The 23,674-nt window shown below is 37.0% G+C and overlaps 1 protein-coding gene across 4 annotated transcripts in view; it reads left to right on the top strand.

The window, feature by feature from the left end:
* TBC1D5 (TBC1 domain family member 5) overlaps positions 1-23,674 on the top strand; it is a 321,851-nt gene that overhangs the window by 74,679 nt on the left and 223,498 nt on the right. The gene's annotated exons all lie outside the window — the stretch shown is intronic.

Raw genomic sequence — 23,674 nt, 5'->3', positions numbered from 1 at the left:
GTTTTTGTTTGTTTGTTTTTGTTTTTGTTTTTTTTTTAACTTATTTTGGTCAGGGCAGAGCTTCAGGTTTTCCCACACCAGCAAAGAGTTAGTCACTGGGTTTTATATGTATTTTGCGTGATTGATATTTTAAAAGAGACAATAAAGGGGATTTCACAAAGCATTAGAGCATTAATACAGCACAAAGAAGGCTTATAATGTGTTTAGCTTTTGCTGATACCTAATGATACGGCAAAAAAGCACTCTACTACAAGGCTGCTTTTAAGATCCAAGGGAACCAGAGGAATTGTTAAGAATAATGGATAGCATAACTTAGATTAACTCTTCTAAATTTATTTTTAGGAGTAGAAGCACAGAAATCCTGCCTTAATCTTGCTATTTCTTTTAGGTACGCTGCTTATTTTGCTTTTAGTAACTTGTAATTTAAGATCACAGTTATTAGGTGTATTTCTGCATTTTATATATCGCTCCCAGATGCTACAGTATTAGTTTTTATCACTGCATATTTTATGAAATGTCAGCCTTCTGTTGGCTGTTCACGCAGCATTGTTAGTGATCAAAGCCACAACATAAAGAAGAGGAATCTAAACAGTTGGCTTATCTTTGTCCTTCATTGTGACACAATACCATAAAATTACTTTACTATATAAAAGGCAAACAAAGCTTCATGTAGCACACTCTGAAAAGGTGAGCTACTTGTTAGGCTCAACAAAATAGATAAACTCTTATCAGTGATATTTTGTATAAGGAAAGTAAAGTTAGCAATTATATCTTTTTTCATTGGAAGAAGTTTCATCTTTTTCTGCCTTTTTAAAACACAGTGTTCTTTTTTATATTAAAATGCTATTATAAATCTATCCATTAAATTATTTTTTTGAAATGGAAGAAATGTTGTGGCCTTTAGAGTAATCTCTATGATATGTTTTGGAACTTCTTTGGAATACAATTAGTCAAAGCATACTATATCATTTGAAGGGTGATAAATGGGAAGATAATAGTCTTTACCTTATGAAAACTACTGATGATTATCAAGTGTATTTGACTTTTATTTTCATTTGGATTTGAGATTATTTTGAATTTATCTAAGTTTCTGGTTAAAAATATCAGATCAAGTACCAGCCAGCCTTATTTTTTCTGCTTGCCTAAGTGAGTTGTGTATCAGAACTGAAGTAATAAAGTGGGGAAAACTCTACAAGCTCTGGAGATATTCTATAGGAATAAAAATTTTGAATGATTTTGATCAGCTGTTGTGTATGCCCTGCACAGCAGTTGGTTCAATCAATTTTATGTTTTGGGATGGTTTTATTAAAACGAGCTGCTGCTTTCAGTAAATCATTGTAAAGATGCTAGCTTTGTATATGCTTTTTGGGGACCTGCAGCTTAACAATGCAGCCTCTCAATATAAACATACGTAATTCTGCTCACCAAGAGGCTGGGCTGAATTAGTTCCCCTCATACAATGCAGAGTATTTACCAAGACAGGAAGAACAAGAAAAGGGAAATAGTCTCATCTGAGGGTCATGGTGGAGAAAGTAGAAGAGCAGAAGTATTTATGTCATATTGTGAAGGTCAAAGGCAGGCCTGGTAGTAAAGAAACCTCTGGACAGTCTTTTAAGATGACGATGCACGTGACTTGTTAGAATATGTTTGTCTTTCCAACTGCAACATCATCCTGCCTTTCAGGGACTTGGATGCCTGCAGCCTGCCTTTATGCAGTTCTGCCTTGAAATCTGTCTTCTTCTGGTGCACAAGAAGTTTTAATAAATTGGAATGTAGATAGATAACTTCAAAAATGCTATGAAAGATGTTACTCATGTTTGACAAAGTTGAAATGTTTTGTTCTGATTTCATCTGCATTAATATTTGTTTAATATTTTAAAATTGTGTTTATTTAAAGTGGATCCCCTAGCAGCTTACACGTCTTACTTGTTTTGATAGGCACTTCAGAGGCTTTGAACAAACTGACAGTGGTATTATTCTGAATGGCCTTATGATTGAGATGGCCACGTTCATCCATTTTTACTTAAATGCTGGATTGGTCATTCTCATTTATATTCAGATTTTTCTTAGTTCTTTCTGGATGTGCTTTGAGAATACAGCAGGTAGAAAACAAACTTCCATCAACTGAGTTAAGGTTGAACATACATAGTATATCAGAAGCATTATCAGATAGGGGCCTCTTTGTGATCAGTTTCTGGTTTGGTTTATTGAAGTGGCTCTTACATTGTACAGTTTCATCCGCTGGTTACTTAAGAAGGTAAATCTTACGTCTCTTATATCCAGTGGGATTCTGGTTTGCTGAGGAAGGCTGAGAAACCTCGAGCCTGCCCTGGTTGTGATAAAGGATTTGGGGGCAACAGAAAGATTGTGATGCTTATGGCATGCTTACTGTCCACAGCAGGAAGAGCTGTTGCTCCTAGGGAAAAGAAAGCTGTATGAGGTTACTACAAGCAGGCCTTAAGGTGCCTGAGAATGGGGAGGCCAAATATGTTTGTCACCATTCTTTTAGAGTCCATAAGAAATTTACGTGAGCATGGAGAGACGGCAGAAAGGAATGAAGGCAGTCTTTAAAGAGGGTGAAGCATTTTTTTCCTGTACTGGTCTTAGTAACTTTATCAGACGTGTCCAGTCTGTAGTTGGAAAGTAGACATTTTGTTCGGGGCTCCCTTTTATTTGTACATGTAGGACTACTTCAAACAAGTGGTGAGATAAACAGATGCTAAAGACATTTCAAGAGGTGTCAATATACAAAGTTTATCACGGCAGGCTCTCATATCTTTACACTGATGAATCTCTCTGATTCCCTGGCCAACCAGTCATGCATTCGTTATTAAATGCATGGCTTTCACGTATCCATTTGCAAACCTAATACACACCAATTGCACAGTGACCAAAAGTCAAGTCAAGTCTTGATGAAGCATAATACATAGTTTGAAAGATGGATGTGATATTTGTTTCTGTAATTGCTCTGTGGTGCACAGCTTCAATCTTTGCATGAAGAGGTGGTAAAAAAGATGGGATGATAGCTCTTTGTTAATAAAGAGAATATAATTACAGTAGCTTAGTGCTTTTTAACCTGATACTCTTGAATCTTGATATGCACTCATACAACTGATATGCTTTGGAAACTTAATTTCACTTTACAGGTATTTTGGGTGCTCATATGCTCAAAATGTTTTATAGATTGGTCGTACGGTTGTCAACTGCATGAAGTTCAACAAGGCTAAGTGCCGGGTCCTGCATCTGGGGCGTAACAACCCCAAGCAGCGCTACAGGCTGGGAGATGAGTGGCTGGAAAGCTGCCTGGCGGAGAAGGACCTGGGAGTACTGGTTGATAGTCGGCTGAATATGAGCCAGCAGTGTGCTCAGGTGGCCAAGAAGGCCAACGGCATCCTGGCTTGCATAAGAAGCAGTGAGGCCAGCAGGTCTAGGGAGGTGATTGTGCCCCTGTACTCGGCTCTGGTGAGGCCGCACCTCGAGTACTGTGTTCAGTTTTGGGCCCCTCGCTACAAGAAGGACATGGAGGTGCTCGAGAGAGTCCAGAGAAGGGCAACGAAGCTGGTGAGGGGTCTGGAGAACAAGTCTTACGAGGAGCGGCTGAGGGAGCTGGGGTTGTTCAGCCTGGAGAAGAGGAGGCTCAGGGGAGACCTCATCGCTCTCTACAGGTACCTTAAAGGAGGCTGTAAAGAGGTGGGGGTTGGTTTATTCTCCCACGTGCCTGGTGACAGGACGAGGGGGAATGGGCTAAAGTTGTGCCAGGGGAGGTTTAGGTTGGATGTTAGGAAGAACTTCTTTACTGAAAGGGTTGTTAGGCATTGGAATGGGCTGCCCAGGGAGGTGGTTGAGTCGCCATCCCTGGAGGTCTTTAAAACACGTTTAGATGTAGCCCTTAGTGATATGGTTTAGTGGAGGACTTGTTAGTGTTAGGTCAGAGGTTGGACTAGATGATCTTGGAGGTCTCTTCCAACCTAGACGATTCTGTGATTCTGTGATTCTGTTTGTTAGCATGTAACCTTATTTTCATAGAAAAAACTTTTGGGGCAGTTTTTACTACCTTTCCATGTTGGTTACAAAGGCTTTCTTTACTAGTAAATGAGTGCAGTGGTTTGTTGAGCTTGCAGACAATGCTAGCACCACCAAACCCAAAGATTTTTTTAATGTGCTGTTATCCTCACATCTCTAACCTGAGTGTTATAAATGTAACTGACAGACAAAATTGAGTCAAATTCATAGTTAGAAATTTCTTAATAGGATATAAATTGTTAGTTTAGACTTGAATCCCTGTTGATGAAAATTGTGCTTCTAAAATGTTGCTATATTAGTTTACGCAAGGGATATCCCAGTGCTTTTACCTGAGGGATGTAGTGGTCAGATTGCTGTTATGCACTACAGAGAGCTGAAGGAAAGTCAGAAGTGCCTATCAACAAAATCATGTTCAAGAAATGTTACACTGCAGCCACAAATTTAAGGACTTCAGGTTGACTCCATCCTCTCTGATTAGCAACATCCTAACTCACTTTGAATCACTTCCATTTCAGATTTTTTGAGTGTGAGTCTCTGAGCTGTTAGAGCTGGCAAAGGGAAATGTCAGCGGAGTTCCTAGGAAGCTGTCTTCAGTGTACCTTTTTATTTAACTTGCAGATTGGTATTAATGATGAGCACAAAGGGATGCATGAGTGTTGGCTCACCTGCAAGAGTTAGAATGCTTTCATGGTAACAGAAGAGTAATTCATAACTTTTCAAATCTAATGAAATTTTAGTTGGGAATTTATTAGTAAAATGAATGGTACAGGTTGCTAATGATACTTTTTTATGAATACAAAATCTCTTGTATAGCTTAAATGGAAGCAGTTAGAAGTTCCTTTTACTCAACATTAAGCCATGTCATATAGTGCCATCTTCTGCTCCTGGTTCTTCCCTGAAAAAGAGTACATGCCATATGCTATTCTGCATAACAGGTTTCCCTCTGTTCTCTAGCAAGTGACAAAAACTGTAATGCTTCAGACTTAGTCTTCATATTTTCATTGATGGTGACCATAATGATGCCTCCTGAATACATACCTTCTTAATATATAAGGTATATACCTTATATATACCTCCTTAATATATACCTCCTCAATATATGGCTGGACAAGCTTGAGGAGTGGGCCCATGTGAACCTAATGAGGTTCAACCAGTCCAAGTGCAAGGTGCTGCACCTGGGTCAGGGCAAATCCAGACATGAGCACAGACTGGGAGAAAAACTCATGGAGAGCAGCCCTGCAGAGAAGGACTTGGGGGTTCTGGTGGACAAAAAGCTGACATATGCGAGCAGTGAGCGCTTGCAGCCCAGAAGGCCAACTGCATCCTGGGCTGCATCAACAGAGGAATGGCCAGCAGGTGGAGGGAGGGGATTGTCCCTCTCTGCTCCGCTCTTGTGAGGTCCCACCTGGAGTGCTGCATCCAGTTATGGGGTGGCCAGCACAAGAAGGATGTTAATTGCTGTGAAACACTGGCTTATGCTTTTTAAAAGTTTGCTTTTTTAAGATTGCAACTAGCAACATCCTTTGTGCGTAAAACCATGCAAAAGTATAGGGAGATGCCTAGCAAGCTCAGAAGAGCTTCAGAATACATTCATGCATGGTATGGAAGATGTCAGCAGAATGCTGAAGAAGTACGATTATATCAGAGAATTTGGCTGCATTGTATCCACCTTGCTTACAGAATGTATGCTGCTAAGCTCTTCCTTGTAAATACTGGCAAAGAACCAAGTTTAAGTTTCATTGAAGTCCACCCCAACTGTAGTAATTGTAATCTTGAAATTTCAGTATTTATATATTCATCAGGTGCACTTTTAGTTGTGATATTAAAATGTGGCAAATTGCTATTCAGATATAGAGTTCGTATGCCTAATTTTTATTACAGCATATTCTGAGAGGATTCCTATTTCAGCTTGTGGCTGATTATTTTTAAGACTGTTTAAAATAAATTTAACATCTCCAGCTATGATTTGGAGGCCATAAAGACAGATTGTTCTCTTTCATAAAAATTTAAAATGTTACTATTTTAAAATATGTTAAGTGTCTGAGGTTGTAAAGGGCTAAAGAGAAGAAAGGTAAAATGCTTGCTGCAGTTTGTTTTCAGTTATTCTGAAAAGTGATGTCATTCACATCAGTTAAAGAACAGGTTGGTTAAAGGTGGGAGATGCCCCATCTTTCAGGGCTCCTTGTTAGATCACCTGCTATTTAATGACGTATGGTGACTGTGTTGGGAATGTAGATGCCTTTCTAACTTCACATCTCATGAAATCTGTAGGGAAGGTGCTGAGATAAGATAGCTAACGGTAACAGTAATAGGCATTGATCATGTCTTCTGCTTGCTGTTGAGGTGGCAGTTTAAGAATATGTCTCTTCCTAATGGCTAAATTGCGAGGAGCTCAGGAATATATGAACATTAGGCATGAGAGACTTTCGGACCCAAGAAACCAGGTCTTTTTAGGTTTGGACAAGGAAGCCATGCCATCTGTAAAGACGAGTAGACTTCTGCCATGGATAGCAAAACAGAAAAGATCTGTCAGAAGTACGGGAACTGTAGTGTGCTCCCATTTCCTTCCCTACATCTTACTTTGTTTTGCATTGCATTACAGATTTGAAGCTCATGTGGGCATTGATGACATACAGCAAAACCAGCATTTATGTAGAATATATATACAGAGAAGAATGTCGTGTACTTTTCTTGCTCATCCTTTGAGTTCTGTAGCAACAGTTCTCCATTTCATCATTGAAATAACAGTATTATTACTTAAAAAAAAAAAAACCAAAGCAAACAAACAAAAAAAAAACAATGCTCAACTGGTGAACATTTCTGATATGTACAAAAAGGGAGGGAATAAGATTGTAGGAGAAAGATGCACTAAAACGTATTCACAGCTTTTAACCCCACTGAGGGAGAACTTGATTGTATAAACATAAGCTGTTTTCCCTCCCCAGTTCAGTAAATGTAAAGGGTTTCCGTCCACTCCCCTGACTTCTTTTTCTCCTCCATGTTTTAGATTTTTAAGTTAATTTCAACAATTTGGTAATGGGTAAAAATCACAGTGTAATAACATTTATTTTATTATTCTGGTTTGGAGTCTGTTTCTTATATAGTTGACTTCAGTACTTAGTGCTGTCTAGTATCAATTGAGTATTTTAAGCAATGGCAATGAAGAATTTAATAAAAAATAACAACAACAAACACTTTGGCATCTTATGTCACTGAAATTTGATTTTCACCAGCTTAGAGTTTTACTCACTGTTCATATATACAAGCTGAAATTAGAGATGCTGGAAGTTTGGAGGCTAAACTCAACCTTGACTTAATGCCTTGAAGAGGGGTGGGGGGCCATTCCTCTTCCACATTTGATGCATCCTCAAGCAAAGGTATTTCTTTGGGAAGTCTATTTTAATATAATTTTCATTGCATACTTTCTTCTTTTGGACTGTCTGAAATATTTTGTTTACTATTCACCCCATACTCCTCAAACCAAATTTAATGCTTCATCTATAGTGAGCACCCCACAGGAACACATGACTTACGAAAGGGACAAAATCAGCAGAAAAATAGGTGGTCTGAGCATTTATGCGTTAAATATGCATGTTAATTAGAAAAAATTAGAAAAAATATGAAAACAGATGTTACATAAATTATTTCAGTCTCAGGGTAGTAGTAACTTATACACTGACAATAACTTTTATACGTGCATATGTATGTGTATATCTGTTTCTGTATTTTGGAACATTTATGCAACTCCTACGTGGATAGCACTGGAAAAATAACTTCTAGTTTAGGTAGCGCTTCTGAATTCCACCTGCACTTGTGGCTGTTTTTCTCCTGTGCTGTAATATCCATTGCGTTCCTGAAAGAAAGTTCCTGAAAAAGGCACTAGCAACAGAGTGGGTCAAACCTTAAGACTCGAAGAGTGTATTTCATGTAACTGGTGCATGGAAAGAATATGGTATCTGATATATGGAAAACATTTTTTCTGCGTGGTAGTACTCTACTAGGAGGCTAAAATTTTAAAAAGGAATTGCAGTCTAGTGTTTTATTCTCTCATCTATCCCGTTCTTTACTTCAGTCTGTTTTAGTTCTCCTGTCTCCTCTGGGATGGGCAGAAAAATTCCTAAGCCCTGTTAGCAGAGGGCGGCCCAGGAGCGAAAACTAAAATGTTGAGAATGTGTTAACTGAAGAGAGAATTTCTAAGTGGATATTCACGCTAGAATTCATCTGCTCTTAGTGTAGTTGTTTTGTCATTTTATAAAGAAGATGCTTCTGACTGACAACCAATTTTCTGAATATAAGTTCTGATATAATTTGAATAATTACATAATTTCTGTCCATGTTAAAAAAAAAAAAGACATATGTGCATATCACATTCTAATTATCACCACCAGAGACTGAAAAGTTAACTTCTCAGAAAATGAAGGCAATACAACATACAGTAAGGAGAAGTGTTGAAAAATAAAGACCTGTAGCCTTCTGTAAATTTTCAGATAATTATTTCAGTATAACATTTTGCTTTTCTAGCTTCATAGGTTTCATATTCTTTGAAACATTGCGAGTTTCTGTTTTGTGTGTTGTTTGTTTGTTTTTCTTCTGTAAAATCTAGCGCATACAGTGGGAAGATAAAAGGCTGCAAGAAGTAGACAATGAATTCTGGAAGACGAAGGATAACAATATTTCTAGCAGATTGTTAGTATTGAAGAGTTTTTTTAAAATAGTGTTCAGGGTATGCAATTGCTATTCTAGCAGATGCGTTATGCTAGTAAATGTATGAGAATGTGGTACTATATGAAAATGAATTACAGAAAACTATTAAGAATCTTATTTATGTCTTGAAGAGGAAATATATTACCATAAATCCTACTTTATACCAATAAATTGTGTTGCTTGCACAGAATTACTTAAACAAGAAAAAAAAATCAGTGATGTGTTAATCCTTCACTGCACACGTATTCATTCACATTGCAAGAGTCAGATCATATGGGGAGAAAAGGAAATTGTATAAAAAGGGGTAAAGTTGAAGGGGTATCTTGAATTTTCTGGGAAAAAAAAAAACGTACTTTGGAAACTTAAATATTCGGTATCGAACACATAGCAGTGATGCCTTTTAAGGCCTGATTTAAACACCTTTAGTCTCTGAGCTGATGTCACCTCTCCTTTGCTAGTTTTGTATCTTTTTGTGAGCAGGTCACCTTTCATTTCCTGTTGTCTCCTTGAGAAGTCACTTCTGTTTGCAGCATACACATCTGATTCCGTCCCACTGGAAGGTATTTTTGTTATGGTTACTTCCAAGTGACATAGGAGCAGACCTTAACCTCAGAGTCCAAACATGTTAGAATCCCTCCACTCTTTTTCTGCACTGATCATTTAATAGTGGTAAAATTGTAATTCCAGCTCTGGACAGTATGTGCCCATTGATTCTGTAATGGTGGGAAGAAGCGATGCGTCAGCATTCATACAGCCTTTTTGTTTAAGGATGGATCTAGGCAGTTAAAGTGCATTTCAACGAGTATTATCAACCTCTGTAATTTCACTTCAGTAAAAGAAAAAGCTCTCGAAATTCTCTTTGGGCCTACATCATAGTGAAGTTCCTTTCCTGCCAGAAAACAATAGTTCTTTCAGCTGGCATTGCCCATTTCTTTCATTTGGTAACCTTCCTTCCAAATTCAGGAAGGATAATTCTTAAAGAAATTTGGAGAGAGCATCTCCTTTGCTTTTGATACTAGCCTTATATAATTAGAACCAGACTTGCCAAGGATCTCTGCTACCATTCATAAATAATAATTAAAAAATTGTGGAAGTGTTTGAAAGAAATGATATGTCGCTTTGTTTGCAAGTTAAATAACTTACATCAATTCTGCGGACCCAAACAGTATTGTTGATTTCAGTCCATGTTGTTTGCTCTCCAAGTACAGTTAGAATTGGGCATTCAATTTCAGGTGCGGCCCCTGGTTCTCTGGATCTGCAGTGAAACATACAGATCATTACTGACAGAAAAGTCCACATTCAAATTCCTCTGCATCAGTCCTTTCCTGTTTTGAAACGTTGGATCAGAGGACTCTGAGATAGTAGAAGGATGAAATATATTTCTCAAATGGGAACTATTTCATTTCAGATGCCTGACTAGCTTTAGGACTGGCCAGTTCAGAATTTAGACTCTTAGAAGTCTGAATTCACTGCTTCTCTCTACCTCTGAAACAAGAAATAAGATCTTTAAATTATCCTTAGCTTTTTCTGTAGGTCAGTTTTGATAATTTTAAGAAAAAATCATTAGCAGTAGTTTGTCTTCTTGTAAGACCCATAGATGGAAATGATAAAGTCTTCTGAGTCAAAAGATGTGAGAACTGATGCTCATAAGGTATTTTGGCTTTCAGACCTTTCTGTGATTATGTTTTTGTTATAAATTTTGAGCATGAAGGTATGCATTCTGTGAAAACTTTATGAATTCAATTTATGGCGTATTGAATAGCTAGAAAATGTTATGGTTCTTCTCCTTTTCTTTCGTTGTGTTTCAGTATTCCCCCCCTAAAAAATTGCAGAGATCTGTACATGCTGATATCCAGACTGGTTTTGCCCAAGTGATACATGCTTTAGAGTTTTCACGCTTATAAAGAAGATAACGACCACTAACACTTTGAACACTTCAGGGAGGAAAAAGTCTCTGATTAGTATATATTATATACACACACATATATATGCATATGAAAGTTTCATTTTCATAATACAATTGTAGTAGTAAAGATGATCCTGTTTGCAGTACAGTGTGCATATCTATTTTATGCAGTTTTTTTCTATAGATTTTCATCCCACGCATATTAATAAACCTCAAGGTGCTTCCCATCTCAGCAGTATTTATTAATATGACAGCTTTAAATAATATAACCATATTTATTGGTATTTATTAATATGACTGGCATTTTTAGATAGGGCAATTCTCTTTCACTTTTCTGGGAAAAATGCAATTTTGTAGGTATGTGCTTCCATCTGTCAATACTAGATGATGCAGAATTGAAGGAATGTTCCTTGTGTTTGAAACAGAAGGCAGTGAGGCTTTTGGCTATAACTTATTTTTTGTTGTAAATTTGTTTCATGGTTTCTGATTGGCTTCTGAGAGATTTCTGTCTGGTGCAGCAAAAAAATAATAATCTTGTCATAGAAAACTCTGCTTTGGTTGACAGACGTGTGGGAGCGCAGAGGTATCATTCAGCAGCTTTAGGTTGCAGTACCTATTGCACTCAGTGAAGATAAAGATTGATTTTGATTGCTGTTGAGAAAGGTGTTACTGTAGTCTGCACTGCTGAAAATATGCTCTGAAGCGTTCTGCGCTAGTTGACACTTGGAAAGAGCTATGGGTGATTGCAGAGGGGTCTGTATAACAGAGCTGTGGTCTCTGTGAAAGCTGATGGATATTACAGAGCGTCTTACAGGAGGCCACTGTGCAAGGTTGAATTCCAGAGATGTGTGGGGATGGTAGAATGTTATTATGGCTATTGAGGAGCCAGTATATGAGCTCCTTTTTCTGTGCTGTATCTTAGAAGAAGCTTTTTGCCAAACATTTTTCTTTTAAGAATTACATTTCTAGTATTTTTTTCTCATCCTTTCTTCAGGGGAGTAGTAATAGCTGTGCTGCAGTATCTCACTGTCTCTTTTGTGTGCATATATGCTTGTGCGCAAATTACATATGGTAGGAAAAGGAAGCCCAAGAAAGTGATACAGAATATATAATGTACAGTGATAAAGCATGTTATCTGAAATTATTTCCTATGGCAACTGATGCTGTAGTGTGGTACTTGTCCAGAAGGAGAATATAGAGGAACATTGTTTTTACTGGGGAAAGTTTCATCATGTCCAAGGAGAAGGGTTGCAAAGACCGGTTACGTCCTGAAATTCTGACTTCCTCAGACTTAGCCCATCAGACCACTAGCTTAGCCCATCACCTTTTTCCTTGATTGCTGCAAAAATATTTGGAGGAATTTTTCAAGAAATGTGGGTTTCCAAAAATAATTTTTGTAATGTGTTGAATAATAGATATATATTCCTTGTTTCTCTGAATATTCTCTTTAATATTTTGCTGACTAGCCCAACAGGAGGGAAAGCTATTGCAGTAGTAACATAGCAAGAGAAAGATGGCAGGAGGTAGTTAAAAATGTTTCTATTGCTATGAACAATGTACAGCAAGTATTACAGAGGCAGGTGCATCAGGCACTGCGTTTCAAAGACTTTCTTTAATATGCTTACAATTTACTACAGAAAATTTGTCAGAAATACACTTGGCCTCTAATGAAAAAATAAAGTATATACACTAAGTGTAACAGCGTAAGAACTGCTATTTTATGGCATATTAGCCATTTGCAAAGCATCATCTTATTCCATATTTTTAAACTACTCAAGTAGCATCAGGGTCCGTAGCTCTTCAGTATCTTTATTTTTAGGTATTTTTTTCACCATCATTCATGTTGCATAGTTAATATGGAGGATAACACATTTTACAGTGTTCACATTCCAGTGCATGGTAAAACATGTTTAAAGCAGGCCTAAAACTAATAATGCATAAATTACAAACATCACAATAACTTTACCACTCCTCCTAAGTGGGTACTGGAAGTTACATATCTGGAGACAAGGGAGAAAGAATAGTGCTCAATACCAGGTAGGTAAATAAGATTAAATGTGGAGTTGAAACCACTTTTATGAGCAGTTAACCTCGGTATACATCATTTTCTAAAGACTTCTGTTTAATCACCAAGTTAGCAGTGAAATATTTTCTTGCTGTAGGCAATGGATGCATTGCATGGATGGTTTTGTCTTTCAAGCACAGTACCTCACATCAAAAAGCAGATAATACTGGGTAACAGTAGAACAATAGTTGTCAGATGTTTCTTGGAATGGGCAAAAGTATAGATTTGTCTGCTTAAGAATGAAAGTCCTAGGCTGGTTAATATTTGTACTTAGAAATCTTGAAGTGCTTTACATCGGTGAACATTAATCATGCTGTGGGATTTCACTGAGGACTGTAGTTCACCTTAGGAACTGATCTGGAAAAGGACCTTAAATGCCAATGAAGCATTTCCTTTAGTTTCTGAAGCCTGAACTCTCAAAACTAAATTTTCTGAGTTTACAGACTCAGCTTTTGGTTGTTACAAGTGTGAACACTCTCACAGACCTGGGACTGAATCAAGGTCTTATTTGTGAAACTAAGATGAATGGCAGAAAAATCAGAATGACAACACCAGCTAAAGGGTGATCCAGGTTAGGATTTATATCTCCCTTGGGTCGCCAGTACTGTAGCCGCTGGAGAACGTGTGCTTGTAGTGTCTGCATGAGCAAGTAACCAAGTTTCCTCTTCTGTGGTCATCCTTGTGTCGAAGCTAATGTCATCTAGAGGAGGACTGGCCTTTACTCGTGACCTCTGGATCACTGTTAGGCTTTTCGCAGCCCAATTGGTCTTTGTCACTATGTCCCTTAATGGGCCACCGGGGTGTGAGCTATCTACGTAGAAATCACGTGAGAAATTAATTCCTTAACTGTTATGGGTGTTCTGCAGCAAAGGACTCTTAAAGTACTCTTAAAAATTCCGGCATCTTGATTTTCATAGCTAAGTTACAGCTTCTGTGCTGCGTAGTAACATTAGGTAATTAAACCATCCCTAAGGCTAAAATTCAGGGCCTGAACGTTGCAGAGACCCATACAGCACAACGTCATAGCCAGAGAACATGGGTCAAGTTATAGAGATTTTTAGGGTTGACTTTTTCATTCTTACACTTTTGCCCCTAGCCAAGTAGAAGGGGGGACAGGGGGAAGGGGTGCTGGGGACAAAACCCATCAAAGTGATGGGGTTACTCAGGGTGCAGGAGCTGTGGGTGAGGCTGGAGCAGGCCACGGGTGAGCTGCCCGGCCACAGGGTGCTGGAGGCAGCTGCAGGCCTCTGGCACTAAGCAGTTGTCCCTGGCTCACCTGCTGTCCCACTGAGGTTTTTTTGTTCGTTTGTTTTGTGGGGTTTTTTTTGTTGTTTTTATCCTAGGGACTTGAAAGCTCTGACATTATTTCCTCTCTCGTACTGCATTCAGTGTCTTACTGACATGGGGTGTTTGCAGGATTAGCTGTTAATCTCTTTCCTCCTTTTACAGGCTTTAAAATGTGGTTTTTTTTTTTCCTTTTTCTTTTTCCTGGGGAGGGTTCTTTAAAAAGTATTTGACATTAGTTATTCTTATGTCCCTTTAAAGGCACAGAAAAAGGCATCCAAATTTTTAAACTGTCTTTTCTTTTGTAGACAAAGTCTCTGCATTTGGCTGTAATTTTGCTTTTTTTTCTAAATATCCTCTTGAAATGGAGAAAGTTGTTTTTTTTTAAAGTAACAATTTTTGTATTTTTCATATGATCAGTTGATCTGTTTACATAGTAATCTCTTTATTAATAAAGTGATTTTTAGTGCATATTGATTATGAAGTTAGACAAATGTAAAGCACCGCAATCAGTACATTCCTACACTGTGAAAAAGTAGAGATGTTAGAACAGTTTCATACATGTAAACATACATAAGTGGGATTTGTTGCAAACAAATGGAAACGGATGTGATTTTAAGTGTTTTTTTTTTAATTATTTTAAATTTTTTTATTTTAACAGCATTCACATCAATGGAAGCATTCCTGTTTAAATATGCTGTTTCTATTATGCTGGAGTAATCATAGTGGCTTTATTATTATCAGGATATTTTACTTCTGATAATTGGGGGGGGGGGTTATATATAAAAAAACATATTTTTCTCAAATCTGATCTGATAATCCAATTTCCATTGTTAGGTGCAAATGAAAAAGAATTTTGCACTGGTAGGGGTTCTAAAGCCTTGACACTGTTTTAATCTGATAACGAATGGCTTTAAGTTCATGTTCTTTCAGTTGTTGGCAACAAATCTAAACCTGTGTTTTTTGGATTTATGAGGATAAGTCCTTCTTTGGCAATCTTGTAGATTCTCAAGAGAATAGTTAAACAGTGATTAATCATTGTTTCTTCACTGAGTGTGCAGAAAAGAATGGAAAAGCTGCATTTCACACTTCTGAAGCAATTAATCCCCATGATCTTAGCCAGGTTTGTCTTGTAGATAAGTCGGGATACAAAACTGTACCTAATTTATCAATGTATGCATGCCATAAAGTATAAAACACACAATTTATTTCATATCATTTATAGTCAAATGTAAAAAAAGAGTGACTTTGCCATATCCAAGAGTGTTTCTTACATTACCTTCATATAAACTAAGTACCAGAGATTACAATGGGATTCCTGTTTATTGTGCACATCTGGTGCAGTCACTATGCATTTTCTCATTCACTTGCTGGCATTTTTAGTGATTGTGGCATAAATCACCTTGCTAATCAGAAACATAAGTGACGGGAAGTCATCTCCTTTTTTTGAACAATGGGAAAAAACATATGGCTTCTTAGACAGGACTTGGCTGTTATACTATTTATGTGGCATTATATTCTGTATTTAGAATTTCATATTAATTGCTGTGGTTTGACTGAAGGCATAGAATGCCCTGTGTTTTTGGTCAAAGTATTTCTTTTATGATCTACTCACGATGCCTTCCACGCTGTTGTATTTGTGGGTATCAACAGTGGAGCTAAATATGCAGCTTGTATTTTAAAATGTGATAAAATGTTTTCAAACACTTCTTAATCAATATGAAATGGGGTACTGTATGTTCTGAATGACACCATATAATAAAAAGTTGTTATAAATTATGTGGCATAGAAAACAAGAGAAAGAAAATTTTGTCCTTATAGGGAATATGTATTCTCTAAACTTCTGTTCCTGCAAAGTATCTGTCACTGGATTTACCACAGGATATATAAAACCAGTAACTGTTTGCAAGGTTGTGTGAAACCAGGTTAGGAGGTGAGACTGGTAGATTTTGTGAAGGAAGCTTATTGATTATTGTGGTCCTGAATTAAAATTGCCTGTGCGATAAAACATATAGTAAGATGCTAAAATTATATTAACATGTTGGGAAGATAATTACACCCAAAAGCAACTCATGTACAATCAGTTTTGTGTTTCTAGTTCCCCTTTCTTACATGAATATTTTGCACTTCATTTTACTTCACTTATTTTGTGATCTATGACAGCAATTACTCTGTAGCCAAATAGTTTATTATTAATAATAATAATTATAAGGAATTTCTGGTAGCCTTTTGAAAGAGCCTATTTATTCGTAGCCAATGGCTAACCATTTTATTTACTATTATATTATTTCTTTTAAATAATTAATTAAACATGAAACCTAAGTCAGTAATGTTATTGACCAAGTTTCTCTAACCAATTTGGAACTCACTACTGTTGCATAGTATTGGTGTATACCAATTCCTGAATTGTCACAGGTCTGTTTTTCTATATCTAAAACCAGATCTTTGTCTCAAAAGACTCTTCAGTAATCACAACAAGTACTGTAACTGATGTGAGTAAGACTTGTATGTCAGGCTCTTGAAGACGGGGGAGGTAAACAGGATGGAAATAGTGACCATCCCAAATGAGCAGCTATTACTAGTAATACCTCTCTGGCAATGCAAAGTCTGCCTCAGTAATACTAAAGAAAACAGATAATGGGAGAGCGCAGAGTAATGCTTGTAATGCTAAGAAGCACTCATTAAGCCTTATAGCTGAGGTGTCCATCTTCTTGGCTTGGTTACAGGCCTAAGTGCACACCTGAGAGATGCTACTTTTGAAAGCTCTGTCAGAAAATATGCTTTTGTCCAAGTATTTGGCCTGTACTGGGAATTGTGCAAAATCCCGGGAAGGTAACCTGAAATTGACTTAATGTCCTTAAGAGAACTTCTACAAAAATAGAACTTCTGAAATAAACGGACAGCACAACTCCTTAATAGTTTTAGCAGCTGCTCAGTGCAAGTTTTCTGCTGTTTCTTTTGTCATCTTACATACTGGAACTGCCATTTCTTTACAAGATTTAGAATTTGGTGTATAAGTTTATCAGGCCAGATTTTTCAGAATGACTGAAAACGTCAGTGCCCCAAAGCACCAAAAAAAAAAAAAAAAAAGGCAGCTCTGTCAAATGTCTCATTGAATCTGATTTCCTTAAATACTGAATTCTTTTATGTTCATTTTCACTCACTAAAAAGAAGGCTGGTGGTGTGCCAGGTAAGATGAGGATCTTTGCCCAGCAGTGTTACAGCATGAGAAACCATTGATTGAACTTAGTGGCTGTTGAACTTTCTTTTTACATGTAGATTCCCCAGAAATGTTTCAGTGGACCCTTCTGTGTACCCATACATAGCCAATTTAATTGAAGACAGGTTCAATTTTCCTGGTGTGGTCCTGTGTTAGCATTTTAGTTTGGATCAGGAATGTATTTTGGAAACAGATTGTCCTCAATGTGCTCGTGTTCATAATGCAGAGTAGTGCCAGACTTCGGAAGACTGATTTCTTTTGGATTAAACTAAATCAGAAGTTGCACACCAGAAGGGTGTAAATGAACTTCTTCCACAATGGATGACCACTTGCTGACGTGGGTCCACCTTTTGTGAGTCTCATAGAAATAGCTGATGGCACTGTAATGTTTTACAGGGCTCAGACTGGTAATCAGGCTTCAGCAGGTAATAAATATATCTGTCATTACATATTTTTTAATGATGCAAACTGAGCTGGTGACATAAAGTTTAGTTACCGTATTTGTATATTAAGTGACCTGCAAATTGATCTGTTCTCCTTTGTCCAGCAGTAAAACTCATAAATGAGTATAAAGTGTAATGGTGGAAGGCTGAGAGGGAAAGGATGAAAGGGATGCTTAAGGAACTGTGGGATTGTAAGGGATAAAGCCCTTTTAGGATAAATATAGTTCAGTATTTTCACAGGTTGAACTCCTGTAGACAAGTAGTTTTTCGGGGAAATCTGTTTCATTCACTCGCAGGGTGAGAGAGTGGAGAGAGTTTTTTGCTTTATGCTTGTAGTCTGGCAATTTAGAAATTTTCTGTTGGAAAGAATTAGGTGAGGTGTAAGCTGTAGAATTACAGTTTAAGGCTCTTTGCAAAACTGATAAACTGATGTAGAATTCCCTTCTTTGCCTGAAAAAAAAACCAAAATAACTTTAGCCCAACACAGTGTCAAAAAATACTGTGTTATGAGTCGCATTCTAATGAAACAAATTTTAAAATTCCAGTCAATGAGTTGCAAATTCATTAGCAGAAACAATTTAGGAAGTTCGCTTCCTTTGATAAATAGTCACAAACAACTCAGGAGAGGGTTAAAGACTGTGTTTAGATAAATTCATTCTCCTTCTAATGAGGAGGGTGGATAAAATCATTTACTTCATTTTAATACAGTTATTTAAAACTTAAATTTTGAGTTTACAACCATCTGTCTCAAGGGCTAAGCTCACTATAAACTATTATAATCATTTAAATAAATAGAGGAAAAAACAATCCGTTCAATATGTTGAATCAATATGTCATGCTTTGAATATCTATATAATTTTCCTCACATTAGGATCCGTGGCACATGTACAGTACAATATGGTCTATAAATAGACCTGGAAAGAACAACACAGTATCTTGGGCTATGGAAGGATGGGAGCACTCCCCAGAACTTAGTAGCTGGTTTTGCCTAGCAGCAATCTTCTGCTGTAATGAGAGCATGATTCAAAACCTAACCAACTCCAATTAAAGGAAGATAAATTTTAATGGCTATAAGGTAGTGGAGCATATCTTTGTAACTTTTTGTGGCCACCACAAGAACAGTATTTGTTTGATACCTGCATTTCATTCCCTGCTAGGGCTGGGGATTAAAAATACTTTTTCTGCTCACAGAAGCACTGCTCAATGTTTTTTTTTTTTTTTCAGTTTGAAACCACTGAATTGTGCAGTGTTCTCGTCCAGTTCTCTTGGTCAAATTAACTAAGCAAATACTGCTAGATGAGTCTGTGCTCATTTTCAGTACGTAACACAACAGAGTTTGTGTGTTATAGTGTACATATTCTAATCATTTGGAAAATACGGATTGAAACATAAGCTATAGACCTGCTCAAAGTTAACTAGCTCAGGAGTGCTGCTGAAAAAAAACAAACAAAGAGAAAAGTGATGGATGGGCATGGGTCAAATTTGTATAATTAAGGCTCTGAAAGATGTTTGTGCTGCCTGAATTCTAAGTCAGCTTTGTCCGCAATGGAAAATTTTCATTGTTTTTAACTGCAAAGGAATTATTTAATGGTTTTTAAGTAGCATCAAAAACTGTATTATGAAAGTATGGTAAGGACATGGTTATTGTAAAAATAAGTGGCTTATAATATTTAAAAGATTCAGTACATTTCAAATGTAAATTTTGCTTGCATAATACAAGTATGGTCTAAAGCTGTATGTAAAGAGCACTATCAGAATCTGTGTAACTGAAAATACCAAACTGGTAATTGTGAATTGCCCAGTACTTTTATCATTTAGGAAGGGTAAAATTATGACTATGCAGTGAGTGAGCAGCAGAAGTAGAGTAGGTCCTACAGCACGTTCTGGATCTAGGTCTGGGATTTCAATCTATTAACTATGTAAACAGAGAAGCTTCCATGTTCTGAGTTACGCAACTAGAAATCCCTTGAGGGCTTGTAGTGACATCAAAAACTATTAGAGGTTTGGTTTTGATGTCACTAGAATCCCCTGTTAATGTTGTGGTCCAGTCATTCATCTGTATTTGTGCAGCAAAAAAAATATGGTGAGATGGATGGATGAAATTTGTGTTCTGTTGCATCCTGTATAAATCACATACCATCTCAAGGATACTTAAAAGGAAAAATGCATTAGTTCTCAGTAGCATTGTGCCCTGCTTTCCTACAGTTCAATCTAAATTAAAGCAAGTCAAATGCATGTTGGTGGTGTGGAAGTGGAATGTTAGAATTAGAAGAGGATACTGAGAAAATCTGGATTCTGATTTCACATGTATCGCTGAGTTGGGGTGTGAGTCTGTAATAGCAAACTCTCGATTGAAACCATACTGAAATCCTCGTGTGCCCAGTGCGTTCCACGTGAACACAGAAAAGCAAAATGTTCCATATACATGGAGTATTTACACCGATGAAGCCTTGGCATATGGTTGTGGGTGTCACCTGGCATCCTTGTGCCTCACTTTCTTTATAAGCTGAGGGAAATGCTCTGCAGGGTGTTTCAACTCGGGACTATTCAGAAAGCATTTTGGTTTACATAAATTTAAGAGTATTAATTTCTGAAATACTAGTCTGTTGTTGAGTGGCGAGCACTGTTGAGCACTTAGTATCCAAGTACTAGTCAGAATGCAAATATTTCAGTCTTAGCATGCATTTTAGATTCCTAATGCAGTAATAGGTACTGTACTGCATTAATTTTAGAAAAACTTCAGCCACTTGTGTACTTGGAACCTTTCTTAATGCTGCTTTTTGTACTGCTTTTCTGCATTTTATTCATATTTCTGTCCTTTTCTTTATGATGTTAGTATTTAATGAAAATGGAGTCATCTTTTAAGATAGATTAAATGCCTACATTTTCTTCCATTGCATGGCTAAGGCAAATTGCATGCTTTTACTCTTGTATTCAAAATTCTGCAAGTAAATAAAATATAAAAATAGGTTGAGTTTTTTAGACGTTCTTTAGTTTCTTTGGCTTGATAGCGAAAACATGCATTTGTTTAGCTAGATCTATTCAGACTTATGCATGCTAAGAACCATTGAAGGCTGAAGCCTCTATGTAATTTATTTTCAGTATGTAGTGTAAACTGTTGTGCTGTATATACATTTTATATTTATGTCAGAAAAGGGTTGCAGAGGGGTACTTTAAAACCACCTTTTCGGCTCTAAATAGCTATTGTGTACATATGGTAAGGTACTGCTGCTTAACAATTAGTAACTGCTTTGATGAAACTAAATTACATGTTTAAGTTCCCATCAGGAAGTCGCTTCACATATCTGTATTAATGTATTCAAGGCTCGAGAAGGAAAGTTAATTTTCCAGCTTAAATATTTAATTCAAGCTTAAAATTTAGTCTGTAATTAGAGCTCCCAAATGGCAGGAACATGGAGTATTTGTCCATTTTAATTAGATTGTTGTTTACCTATTAATTATATATCATATCTTGTCATATAGTTTTGATGGTAACAGATGGTGCTAGGAGTTAGTAAGGGTTTGAACAAAATAAGATTTCACATGATTTATTAAGTTGCACTTTATTAGTGAGTGGTCTGCTTTCGTCAGGTTATTCTGTGGAATAAGAAGTTCGAAACATTTCACTAATTTTGGTGATTACTCTTTATGTGCTCTATGGAAACACTGAGCTTAAACAACTCCAAAAGTGCATTCTTTCTGCTTAGAGGAAGATTTAATACTCTGTTTCTCAAAAGTTATAGCCTGTTAGGCTACCCACGTGACAGTAAGATTAAACCTTTTTTTTTCTTTTTTTTTTCCCCTTAGTTCTCTACATAAGATTTTTCAAAAGCAGTGTATCTTTTAACTGCAGAGCATACTGTCTGGAGCAGTTGTAGAGGTGAAAGACATGACTTAATTGTAAAACTGTTAGCTTCTGCACAAAAACTTTGGTTCATTTTAACTAGATTCGTTAGTCTTCTGTGCAATATGTCTGTCTGTCTAAGGATGTTTTAATGGGATTAAAGAAGGGCAGCCCACGCTGTAAGCCATACACAAACTGATGTAAATTGTACTGTACCTAACCTGTGATATTTTGGGGTTCTAATTTAAATACTCATTTCTGAGACCTGGGACAGAAGAAAAGAAAAACTACAGTGAAAGTAAGGAACATCTCTTCAGCATTTTGAAAGATTTAAAAGAGAGAGAGAGAAAGCCTGAAGACTTTCAAAGAAAAATAACATATCAAAAATTTTGGAGCTTCTAAGAAATGACAGGGAATGGAAGTGGGCATTTGACAGAGGGAGGAAGTTAGGAAGTTAAGAGTGTAAGTAGTGAACAAGATTGCATAGTACAGGATGAAACAAGTATTTGTTGGTTTAAAAAAAAAAAAAAAGCTTTAAAAGATTCAGTAGATGTGTGCATGACGTGTTACATGAACAGTGTTTGTAAATGGGCAGTGGCATTTCCTGTGTGGATTTTGCACAGTGAAATTAATCAGCAGTGGAATTTAGTGGTGTGGTATTTGTTGGTGATTTAGTAGTGAGCTGAGAGTATTTGAGCTTTAAAACCTACCTTATCGCATATGATTTGAAATACTCTTCTTTTGATTACCAGAGGGAAGAGAGCAGAGACAAATCCATTAAGTTCAGGTCAATTCAGAAGTGCTGTCTTACAAATAAATAAAACTTTGTTGTTGTCGTAGGCCAGTCTTTCTCTTTTCACTGGTTACTTTCATGGGACCTTGATAGTTTAATCCCTTTGAGGTATAATATACTTGAATAAATGAAGATGCTTTTCCTGTAGTCCTTTTATTAAGCTAATTCTCTCTTCCTTCCTCCTTCCTTTTGTCCCCTTGCCAAGTTAAAAAAAAACATGCACGATCATCAATAACTGTACCTGTTTTTTGACATTTACCGTCTCTTTGAAGCCATGGTCAGAGTCAGAGTTTTGCTGGTGAAAAGTAAACAGATGGCCGCAGTACACACACCGATTTCAAGGCTTGCTTCAGTGGGCGACTTGACAAACAGTAGATCTACAAAGCTGCCTTCTTGTTCTGGCACTCGCGTTGTCCACACACCAGCAGCAACAGATGCTTGACGCTGACACCACTTCGTTTTTCCCTACATAACTTTGGTCGCATACTCCGAGTTGGATTCGCCGTGACCTCTGTCTTGTTTCGTAATTGTCCCTATCAGCGTGGTTGCTACCTTAAAAAGTATTGATAAATGTGTCTGTGTTCAAATCGACTGGAGGTGGGGGTGAGTAGGGGGAGGTGTTTGGGAGTGTGTATGCATCTTGGATGTGTTCCCAAGCCTAGGATCATTTTATCACCACCTACATCTAAAAAGAACCACTATGCTGAAATTGTGCAGTTTGATTAGCTAGGAAAAGCTAAGTGACTTGGCCTGTTGCCTCTTGTATGTGTGAAAAGATTACCTTCTGAAAATGTGACCTTTCGTCCTCCTTTGCTCAGATACTGGATTTTTCCTGGTGATTTGTAGAACTGTGTTAATAGCAGAAAACTGCATTCAATTGTTAGCGACTGAAATATAAGTGATTACAAAAACATTATCACAAGATAGTACTAGTAAAAATATTCCACTTGCTGAGTTTGCACCATCAGAATTTATTTATACATTTTATGCAAAAATACAGGGTTAATTTTTTTATTCCTTTGACCCTGTGTATCAAATGTGATAAAATATGCTATCCTGCAGCTAAAAGCAGATGGAAAAATAAATTGAAGAGCAGCATTTAACTGCAGTCTTATCCTAGTTCATATAAAAATATTACAAAAATAAAACAGAGACATAACTGGGTCATTGAAATGTTCTTTAAGAAAGGCTGCTTACGCAACAAAATTACCCCATTTTAAAGACTGTGGTTCATAGCATTCCTTTAAAAAAAAAAAAAGATTTTGAAATATAGTAGCACGAATTTTGATATTTTTTTTTAATAGTGTATACTCTTTGGAGTCTATCTTTCATTGAGAAACTGTGTTTGTTTGTTTTGGAATGTAATAAAAGTAGAGTGTTTGCATTAAGGCT

This window comes from Anser cygnoides, chromosome 2 (genome assembly GCF_040182565.1).
Source record: "Anser cygnoides isolate HZ-2024a breed goose chromosome 2, Taihu_goose_T2T_genome, whole genome shotgun sequence".
Taxonomy (NCBI): domain Eukaryota; kingdom Metazoa; phylum Chordata; class Aves; order Anseriformes; family Anatidae; genus Anser; species Anser cygnoides.
The sequence above is the reverse complement of the archived record's forward strand: the minus strand, read 5'-3'. Positions and strand labels throughout refer to the sequence as shown.